The sequence below is a fragment of the Coregonus lavaretus genome, assembly GCF_964263955.1.
Source record: "Coregonus lavaretus genome assembly, chromosome: 3".
Classification (NCBI taxonomy): domain Eukaryota; kingdom Metazoa; phylum Chordata; class Actinopteri; order Salmoniformes; family Salmonidae; genus Coregonus; species Coregonus lavaretus.
The window spans coordinates 38,532,052-38,548,945 of record NC_139990.1 but is presented as its reverse complement, the minus strand read 5'-3'; positions in this window follow the sequence as shown (position 1 = coordinate 38,548,945).

Sequence of the window (16,894 nt, the reverse complement as noted above, 5' to 3'; positions counted from 1 at the left end):
GTTAGGAGGACTGTTTGATCTCTGCTAATTATTCTCTGGTTAGGAGGACTGTTTGATCTCTGCTAAATCTTCTCTGGCTAGGAGGGCTGTTTGATCTCTGATAAGTCTTTTCTAGGTTAGGAGGACTGTTTGATCTCTTCTATGTCTTCTCTGGTTAGGAGGACTGTTTGATCTCTGCTAAGTCTTCTCTCATTAGGAAGACTGTTTGATCTCTGCTAAGTCTTCTCTGGTTAGGAGGACTGTTTGATCTCTGCTAAGTCTTCTCTGGTAAGGAGGACTGTTTGATCTTTCCTAAGTATTGTCTGGTTAGGATGACTGTTTGATCTCTGCTAAATCTTCGCTGGTTAGGAGGACTGTTTGATCTCTGCTAAGTCTTATCTGGTTCATAGGGCTGTTTGATCTCTGCTAAGTTCTCTGGTTAGGAGGACTGTTTGATCTCTGCTAATTCTTCTCTGGTTAGGAGGACTGTTTGATCGCTGCTAAATCTTCTCTGGCTATGAGGGCTGTTTGATCTCTGATAAGTCTTTTCTAGGTTAGGAGGACTGTTTGATCTCTTCTATGTCTTCTCTGGTTAGGAGGACTGTTTGATCTCTGCTAAGTCTTCTCTGGTTCATAGGGCTGTTTGATCTCTGCTAAGTCTTCTCTGGTAAGGAGGACTGTTTGATCTTTCCTAAGTATTCTCTGGTTAGGATGACTGTTTGATCTCTGCTAAGTCTTCTCTGGTTAGGAGGACTGTTTGATCTCTGCTAAGTCTTATCTGGTTCATAGGGCTGTTTGATCTCTGCTAAGTTCTCTGGTTAGGAGGACTGTTTGATCTCTGCTAAGTTTTCTCTCGTTAGGAGGGCTGTTTGATCTCTGCTAAGTCTTCTCTGGTTAGGAGGACTGTTTGATCTCTGCTAAGTCTTCTCTGGCTAGGAGGGCTGTTTGATCTCTGCTAAGTCTTATCTGGTTAGGAGGACTGTTTGATCTCTGCTAAATCTTCTCTGGCTAGGAGGGCTGTTTGATCTCTGATAAGTCTTTTCTAGGTTAGGAGGACTGTTTGATCTCTTCTAAGTCTTCTCTCGTCAGGAGGGCTGTTTGATCTCTGCTATGTCTTCTCTGATTAGGAGGGCTGTTTGATCTCTGCTAATTATTCTCTGGTTAGGAGGACTGTTTGATCTCTGCTAAGTCTTCTCTGGTTAGGAGGACTGTTTGATCTCTGCTAAGTCTTCTCTGGTTCATAGGGCTGTTTGATCTCTGCTAAGTTCTCTGGTTAGGAGGACTGTTTGATCTCTGCTAATTCTTCTCTGGTTAGGAGGACTGTTTGATCTCTGCTAATTCTTCTCTGGTTAGGAGGACTGTTTGATCTCTGCTAAGTTCTCTGGTTAGGAGGACTGTTTGATCTCTGCTAATTCTTCTCTGCTTAGGAGGACTGTTTGATCTCTGCTAAGTCTTCTCTAGCTAGGAGGGCTGTTTGATCTATGCTAAGTCTTATCTGGTTAGTAGGACTGTTTGATCTCTGCTAAATATTCTCTGGCTAGGAGGGCTGTTTGATCTCTGATAAGTCTTTTCTAGGTTAGGAGGACTGTTTGATCTCTTCTATGTCTTCTCTGGTTAGGAGGACTGTTTGATCTCTGCTAAGTCTTCTCTCATTAGGAAGACTGTTTGATCTCTGCTAAGTCTTCTCTGGTTAGGAGGACTGTTTGATCTCTGCTAAGTCTTCTCTGGTTCATAGGGCTGTTTGATCTCTGCTAAGTCTTCTCTGGTAAGGAGGACTGTTTGATCTTTCCTAAGTATTCTCTGGTTAGGATGACTGTTTGATCTCTGATAAGTCTTCTCTCATTAGGAAGACTGTTTGATCTCTGCTAAGTCTTCTCTGGTTAGGAGGACTGTTTGATCTCTGCTAAGTCTTCTCTGGTTCATAGGGCTGTTTGATCTCTGCTAAGTTCTCTGTCTAGGAGGACTGTTTGATCTCTGCTAATTCTTCACTGGTTAGGAGGACTGTTTGATCTCTGCTAAGTCTTCTCTGGCTAGGAGGGCTGTTTGATCTCTGCTAAGTCTTATCTGGTTAGGAGGACTGTTTGATCTCTGCTAAATCTTCTCTGGCTAGGAGGGCTGTTTGATCTCTGATAAGTCTTTTCTAGGTTAGGAGGACTGTTTGATCTCTTCTAAGTCTTCTCTCGTCAGGAGGGCTGTTTGATCTCTGCTATGTCTTCTCTGATTAGGAGGGCTGTTTGATCTCTGCTAATTATTCTCTGGTTAGGAGGACTGTTTGATCTCTGCTAAGTCTTCTCTCATTAGGAAGACTGTTTGATCTCTGCTAAGTCTTCTCTGGTAAGGAGGACTGTTTGATCTTTCCTAAGTATTGTCTGGTTAGGATGACTGTTTGATCTCTGCTAAGTCTTCGCTGGTTAGGAGGACTGTTTGATCTCTGCTAAGTCTTATCTGGTTCATAGGGCTGTTTGATCTCTGCTAAGTTCTCTGGTTAGGAGGACTGTTTGATCTCTGCTAATTCTTCTCTGGTTAGGAGGACTGTTTGATCGCTGCTAAATCTTCTCTGGCTAGGAGGGCTGTTTGATCTCTGATAAGTCTTTTCTAGGTTAGGAGGACTGTTTGATCTCTTCTATGTCTTCTCTGGTTAGGAGGACTGTTTGATCTCTGCTAAGTCTTCTCTGGTTCATAGGGCTGTTTGATCTCTGCTAAGTCTTCTCTGGTAAGGAGGACTGTTTGATCTTTCCTAAGTATTCTCTGGTTAGGATGACTGTTTGATCTCTGCTAAGTCTTCGCTGGTTAGGAGGACTGTTTGATCTCTGCTAAGTCTTATCTGGTTCATAGGGCTGTTTGATCTCTGCTAAGTTCTCTGGTTAGGAGGACTGTTTGATCTCTGCTAAGTTTTCTCTCGTTAGGAGGGCTGTTTGATCTCTGCTAAGTCTTCTCTGGTTAGGAGGACTGTTTGATCTCTGCTAAGTCTTCTCTGGCTAGGAGGGCTTTTGATCTCTGCTAAGTCTTATCTGGTTAGAAGGACTGTTTGATCTCTGCTAAATCTTCTCTGGCTAGGAGGGCTGTTTGATCTCTGATAAGTCTTTTCTAGGTTAGGAGGACTGTTTGATCTCTTCTAAGTCTTCTCTCGTCAGGAGGGCTGTTTGATCTCTGCTATGTCTTCTCTGATTAGGAGGGCTGTTTGATCTCTGCTAATTATTCTCTGGTTAGGAGGACTGTTTGATCTCTGCTAAGTCTTCTCTGGTTAGGAGGACTGTTTGATCTCTGCAAAGTCTTCTCTGGTTCATAGGGCTGTTTGATCTCTGCTAAGTTCTCTGGTTAGGAGGACTGTTTGATCTCTGCTAAGTCTTCGCTGGTTAGGAGGACTGTTTGATATCTGCTAAGTCTTATCTGGTTCATAGGGCTGTTTGATCTCTGCTAAATTCTCTGGTTAGGAGGACTGTTTGATCTCTGCTAATTCTTCTCTGGTTAGGAGGACTGTTTGATCTCTTCTAAGTCTTCTCTGGCTAGGAGGGCTGTTTGATCTCTGCTAAGTATTTTCTAGGTTAGGAGGACTGTTTGATCTCTGCTAAGTCTTCTCTGGTTAATAGGGCTGTTTGATCTCTGCTAAGTCTTCTCTGGTTAGGAGGACTGTTTGATCTCTGCTAAGTCTTCTCTGGCTAATAGGGCTGTTTGATCTCTGCTAAGTCTTCTTTGGTTAGGAGGACTGTTTGATCTCTGCTAAGTCTTCTCTGGCTAGGAGGAATGTTTGATCTCTGCTAAGTCTTCTCTGGTTAATAGGGCTGTTTGATCTCTGCTAAGTCTTCTCTGGTTAGGAGGGCTGTTTGATCTCTGCTAAGTTTTCTCTCGTTAGGAGGGCTGTTTGATCTCTGCTAAGTCTTCTCTGGTTAGGAGGACTGTTTGATCTCTGCTAAGTCTTCTCTGGCTAGGAGGGCTGTTTGATCTCTGCTAAGTCTTCTCTGGTTAGGAGGACTGTTTGATCTCTGCTAAATCTTCTCTGGCTAGGAGGGCTGTTTGATCTCTGATAAGTCTTTTCTAGGTTAGGAGGACTGTTTGATCTCTTCTAAGTCTTCTCTCGTCAGGAGGGCTGTTTGATCTCTGCTATGTCTTCTCTGATTAGGAGGGCTGTTTGATCTCTGCTAATTATTCTCTGGTTAGGAGGACTGTTTGATCTCTGCTAAGTCTTCTCTGGTTAGGAGGACTGTTTGATCTCTGCTAAGTCTTCTCGGGTTCATAGGGCTGTTTGATCTCTGCTAAGTTCTCTGGTTAGGAGGACTGTTTGATCTCTGCTAATTCTTCTCTGCTTAGGAGGACTGTTTGATCTCTGCTAAGTCTTCTCTAGCTAGGAGGGCTGTTTGATCTATGCTAAGTCTTATCTGGTTAGTAGGACTGTTTGATCTCTGCTAAATATTCTCTGGCTAGGAGGGCTGTTTGATCTCTGATAAGTCTTTTCTAGGTTAGGAGGACTGTTTGATCTCTTCTATGTCTTCTCTGGTTAGGAGGACTGTTTGATCTCTGCTAAGTCTTCTCTCATTAGGAAGACTGTTTGATCTCTGCTAAGTCTTCTCTGGTTAGGAGGACTGTTTGATCTCTGCTAAGTCTTCTCTGGTTCATAGGGCTGTTTGATCTCTGCTATGTCTTCTCTGGTAAGGAGGACTGTTTGATCTTCCCTAAGTATTCTCTGGTTAGGATGACTGTTTGATCTCTGCTAAGTCTTCTCTCATTAGGAAGACTGTTTGATCTCTGCTAAGTCTTCTCTGGTTAGGAGGACTGTTTGATCTCTGCTAAGTCTTCTCTGGTTCATAGGGCTGTTTGATCTCTGCTAAGTTCTCTGTCTAGGAGGACTGTTTGATCTCTGCTAATTCTTCACTGGTTAGGAGGACTGTTTGATCTCTGCTAAGTCTTCTCTGGCTAGGAGGGCTGTTTGATCTCTGCTAAGTCTTATCTGGTTAGGAGGACTGTTTGATCTCTGCTAAATCTTCTCTGGCTAGGAGGGCTGTTTGATCTCTGATAAGTCTTTTCTAGGTTAGGAGGATTGTTTGATCTCTTCTAAGTCTTCTCTCGTCAGGAGGGCTGTTTGATCTCTGCTATGTCTTCTCTGATTAGGAGGGCTGTTTGATCTCTGCTAATTATTCTCTGGTTAGGAGGACTGTTTGATCTCTGCTAAGTCTTCTCTGGTTAGGAGGACTGTTTGATCTCTGCTAAGTCTTCTCTGGTTCATAGGGCTGTTTGATCTCTGCTAAGTTCTCTGGTTAGGAGGACTGTTTGATCTCTGCTAATTATTCTCTGGTTAGGAGGACTGTTTGATCTCTGCTAAATCTTCTCTGGCTAGGAGGGCTGTTTGATCTCTGATAAGTCTTTTCTAGGTTAGGAGGACTGTTTGATCTCTTCTATGTCTTCTCTGGTTAGGAGGACTGTTTGATCTCTGCTAAGTCTTCTCTCATTAGGAAGACTGTTTGATCTCTGCTAAGTCTTCTCTGGTTAGGAGGACTGTTTGATCTCTGCTAAGTCTTCTCTGGTAAGGAGGACTGTTTGATCTTTCCTAAGTATTGTCTGGTTAGGATGACTGTTTGATCTCTGCTAAATCTTCGCTGGTTAGGAGGACTGTTTGATCTCTGCTAAGTCTTATCTGGTTCATAGGGCTGTTTGATCTCTGCTAAGTTCTCTGGTTAGGAGGACTGTTTGATCTCTGCTAATTCTTCTCTGGTTAGGAGGACTGTTTGATCGCTGCTAAATCTTCTCTGGCTATGAGGGCTGTTTGATCTCTGATAAGTCTTTTCTAGGTTAGGAGGACTGTTTGATCTCTTCTATGTCTTCTCTGGTTAGGAGGACTGTTTGATCTCTGCTAAGTCTTCTCTGGTTCATAGGGCTGTTTGATCTCTGCTAAGTCTTCTCTGGTAAGGAGGACTGTTTGATCTTTCCTAAGTATTCTCTGGTTAGGATGACTGTTTGATCTCTGCTAAGTCTTCTCTGGTTAGGAGGACTGTTTGATCTCTGCTAAGTCTTATCTGGTTCATAGGGCTGTTTGATCTCTGCTAAGTTCTCTGGTTAGGAGGACTGTTTGATCTCTGCTAAGTTTTCTCTCGTTAGGAGGGCTGTTTGATCTCTGCTAAGTCTTCTCTGGTTAGGAGGACTGTTTGATCTCTGCTAAGTCTTCTCTGGCTAGGAGGGCTGTTTGATCTCTGCTAAGTCTTATCTGGTTAGGAGGACTGTTTGATCTCTGCTAAATCTTCTCTGGCTAGGAGGGCTGTTTGATCTCTGATAAGTCTTTTCTAGGTTAGGAGGACTGTTTGATCTCTTCTAAGTCTTCTCTCGTCAGGAGGGCTGTTTGATCTCTGCTATGTCTTCTCTGATTAGGAGGGCTGTTTGATCTCTGCTAATTATTCTCTGGTTAGGAGGACTGTTTGATCTCTGCTAAGTCTTCTCTGGTTAGGAGGACTGTTTGATCTCTGCTAAGTCTTCTCTGGTTCATAGGGCTGTTTGATCTCTGCTAAGTTCTCTGGTTAGGAGGACTGTTTGATCTCTGCTAATTCTTCTCTGGTTAGGAGGGCTGTTTGATCTATGCTAAGTCTTATCTGGTTAGTAGGACTGTTTGATCTCTGCTAAGTCTTCTCTGGTTCATAGGGCTGTTTGATATCTGCTAAGTTATCTGGTTAGGAGGACTGTTTGATCTCTGCTAATTCTTCTCTGGTTAGGAGGACTGTTTGATCTCTGCTAAGTCTTCTCTGGCTAGGAGGGCTGTTTGATCTCTGCTAAGTCTTATCTGGTTAGGAGGACTGTTTGATCTCTGCTAAATCTTCTCTGGCTAGGAGGGCTGTTTGATCTCTGATAAGTCTTTTCTAGGTTAGGAGGACTGTTTGATCTCTTCTAAGTCTTCTCTCGTCAGGAGGGCTGTTTGATCTCTGCTATGTCTTCTCTGATTAGGAGGGCTGTTTGATCTCTGCTAATTATCCTGTGGTTAGGAGGACTGTTTGATCTCTGCTAAGTCTTCTCTGGTTAGGAGGACTGTTTGATCTCTGCTAAGTCTTCTCTGGTTCATAGGGCTGTTTGATCTCTGCTAAGTTCTCTGGTTAGGAGGACTGTTTGATCTCTGCTAATTCTTCTCTGGTTAGGAGGACTGTTTGATCTCTGCTAAGTCTTCTCTAGCTAGGAGGGCTTTTTGATCTATGCTAAGTCTTATCTGGTTAGTAGGACTGTTTGATCTCTGCTAAATACTCTCTGGCTAGGAGGGCTGTTTGTTGGAGGACTGTTTGATCTCTTCTATGTCTTCTCTGGTTAGGAGGACTGTTTGATCTCTGCTAAGTCTTCTCTCATTAGGAAGACTGTTTGATCTCTGCTAAGTCTTCTCTGGTTAGGAGGACTGTTTGATCTCTGCTAAGTCTTCTCTGGTAAGGAGGACTGTTTGATCTTTCCTAAGTATTGTCTGGTTAGGATGACTGTTTGATCTCTGCTAAGTCTTCGCTGGTTAGGAGGACTGTTTGATCTCTGCTAAGTCTTATCTGGTTCATAGGGCTGTTTTATCTCTGCTAAGTTCTCTGGTTAGGAGGACTGTTTGATCTCTGCTAATTCTTCTCTGGTTAGGAGGACTGTTTGATCGCTGCTAAATCTTCTCTGGCTAGGAGGGCTGTTTGATCTCTGATAAGTCTTTTCTATGTTAGGAGGACTGTTTGATCTCTTCTATGTCTTCTCTGGTTAGGAGGACTGTTTGATCTCTGCTAAGTCTTCTCTGGTTCATAGGGCTGTTTGATCTCTGCTAAGTCTTCTCTGGTAAGGAGGACTGTTTGATCTTTCCTAAGTATTCTCTGGTTAGGATGACTGTTTGATCTCTGCTAAGTCTTCGCTGGTTAGGAGGACTGTTTGATCTCTGCTAAGTCTTATCTGGTTCATAGGGCTGTTTGATCTCTGCTAAGTTCTCTGGTTAGGAGGACTGTTTGATCTCTGCTAAGTTTTCTCTCGTTAGGAGGGCTGTTTGATCTCTGCTAAGTCTTCTCTGGTTAGGAGGACTGTTTGATCTCTGCTAAGTCTTCTCTGGCTAGGAGGGCTGTTTGATCTCTGCTAAGTCTTATCTGGTTAGGAGGACTGTTTGATCTCTGCTAAATCTTCTCTGGCTAGGAGGGCTGTTTGATCTCTGATAAGTCTTTTCTAGGTTAGGAGGACTGTTTGATCTCTTCTAAGTCTTCTCTCGTCAGGAGGGCTGTTTGATCTCTGCTATGTCTTCTCTGATTAGGAGGGCTGTTTGATCTCTGCTAATTATTCTCTGGTTAGGAGGACTGTTTGATCTCTGCTAAGTCTTCTCTGGTTAGGAGGACTGTTTGATCTCTGCTAAGTCTTCTCTGGTTCATAGGGCTGTTTGATCTCTGCTAAGTTCTCTGGTTAGGAGGACTGTTTGATCTCTGCTAATTCTTCTCTGGTTAGGAGGACTGTTTGATCTCTGCTAAGTCTTCTCTAGCTAGGAGGGCTGTTTGATCTATGCTAAGTCTTATCTGGTTAGTAGGACTGTTTGATCTCTGCTAATTCTTCTCTGGTTCATAGGGCTGTTTGATCTCTGCTAAGTTCTCTGGTTAGGAGGACTGTTTGATCTCTGCTAATTCTTCTCTGGTTAGGAGGACTGTTTGATCTCTGCTAAGTCTTCTCTGGCTAGGAGGGCTGTTTGATCTCTGCTAAGTCTTATCTGGTTAGGAGGACTGTTTGATCTCTGCTAAATCTTCTCTGGCTAGGAGGGCTGTTTGATCTCTGATAAGTCTTTTCTAGGTTAGGAGGACTGTTTGATCTCTTCTAAGTCTTCTCTCGTCAGGAGGGCTGTTTGATCTCTGCTATGTCTTCTCTGATTAGGAGGGCTGTTTGATCTCTGCTAATTATCCTGTGGTTAGGAGGACTGTTTGATCTCTGCTAAGTCTTCTCTGGTTAGGAGGACTGTTTGATCTCTGCTAAGTCTTCTCTGGTTCATAGGGCTGTTTGATCTCTGCTAAGTTCTCTGGTTAGGAGGACTGTTTGATCTCTGCTAATTCTTCTCTGGTTAGGAGGACTGTTTGATCTCTGCTAAGTCTTCTCTAGCTAGGAGGGCTGTTTGATCTATGCTAAGTCTTATCTGGTTAGTAGGACTGTTTGATCTCTGCTAAATATTATCTGGCTAGGAGGGCTGTTTGATCTCTGATAAGTCTTTTCTAGGTTAGGAGGACTGTTTGATCTCTTCTATGTCTTCTCTGGTTAGGAGGACTGTTTGATCTCTGCTAAGTCTTCTCTCATTAGGAAGACTGTTTGATCTCTGCTAAGTCTTCTCTGGTTAGGAGGACTGTTTGATCTCTGCTAAGTCTTCTCTGGTTCATAGGGCTGTTTGATCTCTGCTAAGTCTTCTCTGGTAAGGAGGACTGTTTGATCTTTCCTAAGTATTCTCTGGTTAGGATGACTGTTTGATCTCTGCTAAGTCTTCTCTGGTTAGGAGGACTGTTTGATCTCTAATAAGTCTTCTCTGGTTCATAGGGCTTTTTGATCTCTGCTAAGTTCTCTGGTTAGGAGGACTGTTTGATCTCTGCTAATTCTTCTCTGGTTAGGAGGACTGTTTGATCTCTGCTAAATCTTCTCTGGCTAGGAGGGCTGTTTGATCTCTGATAAGTCTTTTCTAGGTTAGGAGGACTGTTTGATCTCTTCTAAGTCTTCTCTCGTCAGGAGGGCTGTTTGATCTCTGCTATGTCTTTTCTGATTAGGAGGGCTGTTTGATCTCTGCTAATTATTCTCTGGTTAGGAGGACTGTTTGATCTCTGCTAAGTCTTCTCTGGTTAGGAGGACTGTTTGATCTCTGCTAATTCTTCTTTGGTTAGGAGGACTGTTTGATCTCTGCTAAGTCTTCTCTAGCTAGGAGGGCTGTTTGATCTATGCTAAGTCTTATCTGGTTAGTAGGACTGTTTGATCTCTGCTAAGTCTTCTCTGGTTCATAGGGCTGTTTGATCTCTGCTAAGTTCTCTGGTTAGGAGGACTGTTTGATCTCTGCTAATTCTTCTCTGGTTAGGAGGACTGTTTGATCTCTGCTAAGTCTTCTCTGGCTAGGAGGGCTGTTTGATCTCTGCTAAGTTTTATCTGGTTAGGAGGACTGTTTGATCTCTGCTAAATATTCTCTGGCTAGGAGGGCTGTTTGATCTCTGATAAGTCTTTTCTAGGTTAGGAGGACTGTTTGATCTCTTCTAAGTCTTCTCTCGTCAGGAGGGCTGTTTGATCTCTGCTATGTCTTCTCTGATTAGGAGGGCTGTTTGGTCTCTGCTAATTATCCTGTGGTTAGGAGGACTGTTTGATCTCTGCTAAGTCTTCTCTGGTTAGGAGGACTGTTTGATCTCTGCTAAGTCTTCTCTGGTTCATAGGGCTGTTTGATCTCTGCTAAGTTCTCTGGTTAGGAGGACTGTTTGATCTCTGCTAATTCTTCTCTGGTTAGGAGGACTGTTTGATCTCTGCTAAGTCTTCTCTAGATAGGAGGGCTGTTTGATCTATGCTAAGTCTTATCTGGTTAGTAGGACTGTTTGATCTCTGCTAAATATTCTCTGGCTATGAGGGCTGTTTGTTCTCTGATAAGTATTTTCTAGGTTAGGAGGACTGTTTGATCTCTTCTATGTCTTCTCTGGTTAGGAGGACTGTTTGATCTCTGCTAAGTATTCTCTCATTAGGAAGACTGTTTGATCTCTGCTAAGTCTTCTCTGGTTAGGAGGACTGTTTGATATCTGCTAAGTCTTCTCTGGTAAGGAGGACTGTTTGATCTTTCCTAAGTATTGTCTGGTTAGGATGACTGTTTGATCTCTGCTAAGTCTTCGCTGGTTAGGAGGACTGTTTGATCTCTGCTAAGTCTTATCTGGTTCATAGGGCTGTTTGATCTCTGCTAGGTTCTCTGGTTAGGAGGACTGTTTGATCTCTGCTAATTCTTCTCTGGTTAGGAGGACTGTTTGATCGCTGCTAAATCTTCTCTGGCTAGGAGGGCTGTTTGATCTCTGATAAGTCTTTTCTAGGTTAGGAGGACTGTTTGATCTCTTCTATGTCTTCTCTGGTTAGGAGGACTGTTTGATCTCTGCTAAGTCTTCTCTGGTTCATAGGGCTGTTTGATCTCTGCTAAGTCTTTTCTAGGTTAGGAGGACTGTTTGATCTCTTCTAAGTCTTCTCTCGTCAGGAGGGCTGTTTGATCTCTGCTATGTCTTCTCTGATTTGGAGGGCTGTTTGATCTCTGCTAATTATTCTCTGGTTAGGAGGACTGTTTGATCTCTGCTAAGTCTTCTCTGGTTAGGAGGACTGTTTGATCTCTGCTAAGTCTTCTCTGGTTCATAGGGCTGTTTGATCTCTGCTAAGTTCTCTGGTTAGGAGGACTGTTTGATCTCTGCTAATTCTTCTCTGGTTAGGAGGACTGTTTGATATCTGCTAAGTCTTCTCTAGCTAGGAGGACTGTTTGATCTCTGCTAATTCTTCTCTGGTTAGGAGGACTGTTTGATCTCTGCTAAGTCTTCTCTAGCTAGGAGGGCTGTTTGATCTCTGCTAATTCTTCTCTGGTTAGGAGGACTGTTTGATCTCTGCTAAGTCTTCTCTGGCTAGGAGGGCTGTTTGATCTCTGCTAAGTCTTATCTGGTTAGGAGGACTGTTTGATCTCTGCTAAATCTTCTCTGGCTAGGAGGGCTGTTTGATCTCTGATAAGTCTTTTCTAGGTTAGGAGGACTGTTTGATCTCTTCTAAGTCTTCTCTCGTCAGGAGGGCTGTTTGATCTCTGCTATGTCTTCTCTGATTAGGAGGGTTGTTTGATCTCTGCTAATTATCCTGTGGTTAGGAGGACTGTTTGATCTCTGCTAAGTCTTCTCTGGTTAGGAGGACTGTTTGATCTCTGCTAAGTCTTATCTGGTTCATAGGGCTGTTTGATCTCTGCTAAGTTCTCTGGTTAGGAGGACTGTTTGATCTCTGCTAATTCTTCTCTGGTTAGGAGGACTGTTTGATCGCTGCTAAATCTTCTCTGGCTAGGAGGGCTGTTTGATCTCTGATAAGTCTTTTCTAGGTTAGGAGGACTGTTTGATCTCTTCTATGTCTTCTCTGGTTAGGATGACTGTTTGATCTCTGCTAAGTCTTCGCTGGTTAGGAGGACTGTTTGATCTCTGCTAAGTCTTATCTGATTCATAGGGCTGTTTGATCTCTGCTAAGTTCTCTGGTTAGGAGGACTGTTTGATCTCTGCTAAGTTTTCTCTCGTTAGGAGGGCTGTTTGATCTCTGCTAAGTCTTCTCTGGTTAGGAGGACTGTTTGATCTCTGCTAAGTCTTCTCTGGCTAGGAGGGCTGTTTGATCTCTGCTAAGTCTTATCTGGTTAGGAGGACTGTTTGATCTCTGCTAAATCTTCTCTGGCTAGGAGGGCTGTTTGATCTCTGATAAGTCTTTTCTAGGTTAGGAGGACTGTTTGATCTCTTCTAAGTCTTCTCTCGTCAGGAGGGCTGTTTGATCTCTGCTATGTCTTCTCTGATTAGGAGGGCTGTTTGATCTCTGCTAATTATTCTCTGGTTAGGAGGACTGTTTGATCTCTGCTAAGTCTTCTCTGGTTAGGAGGACTGTTTGATCTCTGCTAAGTCTTCTCTGGTTCATAGGGCTGTTTGATCTCTGCTAAGTTCTCTGGTTAGGAGGACTGTTTGATCTCTGCTAATTCTTCTCTGGTTAGGAGGACTGTTTGATCTCTGCTAAGTCTTCTCTAGCTAGGAGGGCTGTTTGATCTATGCTAAGTCTTATCTGGTTAGTAGGACTGTTTGATCTCTGCTAAGTCTTCTCTGGTTCATAGGGCTGTTTGATCTCTGCTAAGTTCTCTGGTTAGGAGGACTGTTTGATCTCTGCTAATTCTTCTCTGGTTAGGAGGACTGTTTGATCTCTGCTAAGTCTTCTCTGGTTAGGAGGGCTGTTTGATCTCTGCTAAGTCTTTTCTAGGTTAGGAGGACTGTTTGATCTCTTCTAAGTCTTCTCTCGTCAGGAGGGCTGTTTGATCTCTGCTATGTCTTCTCTGATTAGGAGGGCTGTTTGATCTCTGCTAATTATCCTGTGGTTAGGAGGACTGTTTGATCTCTGCTAAGTCTTCTCTGGTTAGGAGGACTGTTTGATCTCTGCTAAGTCTTCTCTGGTTCATAGGGCTGTTTGATCTCTGCTAAGTTCTCTGGTTAGGAGGACTGTTTGATCTCTGCTAATTCTTCTCTGGTTAGGAGGACTGTTTGATCTCTGCTAAGTCTTCTCTAGCTAGGAGGGATGTTTGATCTATGCTAAGTCTTATCTGGTTAGTAGGACTGTTTGATCTCTGCTAAATATTCTCTGGCTAGGAGGGCTGTTTGATTTCTGATAAGTCTTTTCTAAGTTAGGAGGACTGTTTGATCTCTTCTATGTCTTCTCTGGTTAGGAGGACTGTTTGATCTCTGCTAAGTCTTCTCTCATTAGGAAGACTGTTTGATCTCTGCTAAGTCTTCTCTGGTTAGGAGGACTGTTTGATCTCTGCTAAGTCTTCTCTGGTTCATAGGGCTGTTTGATCTCTGCTAAGTCTTCTCTGGTAAGGAGGACTGTTTGATCTTTCCTAAGTATTCTCTGGTTAGAAGGACTGTTTGATCTCTGCTAATTCTTCTCTGGTTAGGAGGACTGTTTGATCTCTGCTAAATCTTCTCTGGCTAGGAGGGCTGTTTGATCTCTGATAAGTCTTTTCTAGGTTAGGAGGACTGTTTGATCTCTTCTAAGTCTTCTCTCGTCAGGAGGGCTGTTTGATCTCTGCTATGTCTTCTCTGATTAGGAGGGCTGTTTGATCTCTGCTAATTATTCTCTGGTTAGGAGGACTGTTTGATCTCTGCTAAGTCTTCTCTAGTTAGGAGGACTGTTTGATCTCTGCTAAGTCTTCTCTGGTTCATAGGGCTGTTTGATCTCTGCTAAGTTCTCTGGTTAGGAGGACTGTTTGATCTCTGCTAATTCTTCTCTGGTTAGGAGGACTGTTTGATCTCTGCTAAGTCTTCTCTAGCTAGGAGGGCTGTTTGATCTATGCTAAGTCTTATCTGGTTAAAATGACTGTTTGATCTCTGCTAAGTCTTCTCTGGTTCATAGGGCTGTTTGATCTCTGCTAAGTTCTCTGGTTAGGAGGACTGTTTGATCTCTGCTAATTCTTCTCTGGTTATGAGGACTGTTTGATCTCTGCTAAGTCTTCTCTGGCTAGGAGGGCTGTTTGATCTCTGATAAGTCTTTTCTAGGTTAGGAGGACTGTTTGATCTCTTCTAAGTCTTCTCTCGTCAGGAGGGCTGTTTGATCTCTGCTATGTCTTCTCTGATTAGGAGGGCTGTTTGATCTCTGCTAATTATTCTCTGGTTAGGAGGACTGTTTGATCTCTGCTAAGTCTTCTCTGGTTAGGAGGACTGTTTGATCTCTGCTAAGTCTTCTCTGGTTCATAGGGCTGTTTGATCTCTGCTAAGTTCTCTGGTTAGGAGGACTGTTTGATCTCTGCTAATTCTTCTCTGGTTAGGAGGACTGTTTGATCTCTGCTAAGTCTTCTCTAGCTAGGAGGGCTGTTTGATGTATGCTAAGTCTTATCTGGTTAGTAGGACTGTTTGATCTCTGCTAAATATTCTCTGGCTAGGAGGGCTGTTTGATCTCTGATAAGTTTTTTCTAGGTTAGGAGGACTGTTTGATCTCTTCTATGTCTTCTCTGGTTAGGAGGACTGTTTGATCTCTGCTAAGTCTTCTCTCATTAGGAAGACTGTTTGATCTCTGCTAATTATTCTCTGGTTAGGAGGACTGTTTGATCTCTGCTAAGTCTTCTCTGGTTAGGAGGACTGTTTGATCTCTGCTAAGTCTTCTCTGGTTCATAGGGCTGTTTGATCTCTGCTAAGTTCTCTGGTTAGGAGGACTGTTTGATCTCTGCTAATTCTTCTCTGGTTAGGAGGACTGTTTGATCTCTGCTAAGTCTTCTCTAGCTAGGAGGGCTGTTTGATCTATGCTAAGTCTTATCTGGTTAGTAGGACTGTTTGATCTCTGCTAAATATTCTCTGGCTAGGAGGGCTGTTTGATCTCTGATAAGTTTTTTCTAGGTTAGGAGGACTGTTTGATCTCTTCTATGTCTTCTCTGGTTAGGAGGACTGTTTGATCTCTGCTAAGTCTTCTCTCATTAGGAAGACTGTTTGATCTCTGCTAAGTCTTCTCTGGTTAGGAGGACTGTTTGATCTCTGCTAAGTCTTCTCTGGTTCATAGGGCTATTTGATCTCTGCTAAGTCTTCTCTGGTAAGAAGGACTGTTTGATCTTTCCTAAGTTTTCTCTGGTTAGGATGACTGTTTGATCTCTGCTAAGTCTTCTCTGGCTAGGAGGACTGTATGATCTCTGCTAAGTCTTCTCTGGTTAATAGGGCTGTTTGATCTCTGCTAAGTCTTCTCTGGTTAGGAGGGCAGTTTGATCTCTGCTAAGTCTTCTCTGGTTAGGAGGGCAGTTTGATCTCTGCTAAGTCTTCTCTGGCTAGGAGGGCAGTTTGATCTCTGCTAAGTATTTTCTAGGTAAGGAGGACTGTTTGATCTCCTCTAAGTCTTCTCTCGTTAGGAGGGCTGTTTGATCTCTGCTAAGCCTTCTCTGGTTAATAGGGCCGTTTGATCTCTGCTAAATCTTCTCTGGTTAATAGGGCTGTTTGATCTCTGCTAAGTCTTCTCTGGCTAGGAGGACTGTTTGATCTCTGCTAAGTCTTCTCTGGTTAGGAGGACTGTTTGATCTCTTCTAAGTCTTCTCTCGTCAGGAGGGATGTTTGATTTCTGCTAAGTCTTCTCTGATTAGGAGGACTGTTTGATCTCTGCTAAGTCTTCTCTAGCTAGGAGGGCTGTTTGATCACTGATAAGTATTTTCTAAGTTAGGAGGACTGTTTGATCTCTTCTATGTCTTCTCTGGTTAGGAGGACTGTTTGATCTCTGCTAAGTCTTCTCTCATTAGGAAGACTGTTTGATCTCTGCTAAGTCTTCTCTGGTTAGGAGGACTGTTTGATCTCTGCTAAGTCTTCTCTGGTTCATAGGGCTGTTTGATCTCCGCTAATTCTTCTCTGGTTAGGAGGACTGTTTGATCTCTGCTAATTATCCTGTGGTTAGGAGGACTGTTTGATCTCTGCTAAGTCTTCTCTGGTTAGGAGGACTGTTTGATCTCTGCTAAGTCTTCTCTGGTTCATAGGGCTGTTTGATCTCTGCTAAGTTCTCTGGTTAGGAGGACTGTTTGATCTCTGCTAATTCTTCTCTGGTTAGGAGGACTGTTTGATCTCTGCTAAGTCTTCTCTAGCTAGGAGGGCTGTTTGATCTATGCTAAGTCTTATCTGGTTAGTAGGACTGTTTGATCTCTGCTAAATATTCTCTGGCTAGGAGGGCTGTTTGATTTCTGATAAGTCTTTTCTAAGTTAGGAGGACTGTTTGATCTCTTCTATGTCTTCTCTGGTTAGGAGGACTGTTTGATCTCTGCTAAGTCTTCTCTCATTAGGAAGACTGTTTGATCTCTGCTAAGTCTTCTCTGGTTAGGAGGACTGTTTGATCTCTGCTAAGTCTTCTCTGGTTCATAGGGCTGTTTGATCTCTGCTAAGTCTTCTCTGGTAAGGAGGACTGTTTGATCTTTCCTAAGTATTCTCTGGTTAGAAGGACTGTTTGATCTCTGCTAATTCTTCTCTGGTTAGGAGGACTGTTTGATCTCTGCTAAATCTTCTCTGGCTAGGAGGGCTGTTTGATCTCTGATAAGTCTTTTCTAGGTTAGGAGGACTGTTTGATCTCTTCTAAGTCTTCTCTCGTCAGGAGGGCTGTTTGATCTCTGCTATGTCTTCTCTGATTAGGAGGGCTGTTTGATCTCTGCTAATTATTCTCTGGTTAGGAGGACTGTTTGATCTCTGCTAAGTCTTCTCTGGTTAGGAGGACTGTTTGATCTCTGCTAAGTCTTCTCTGGTTCATA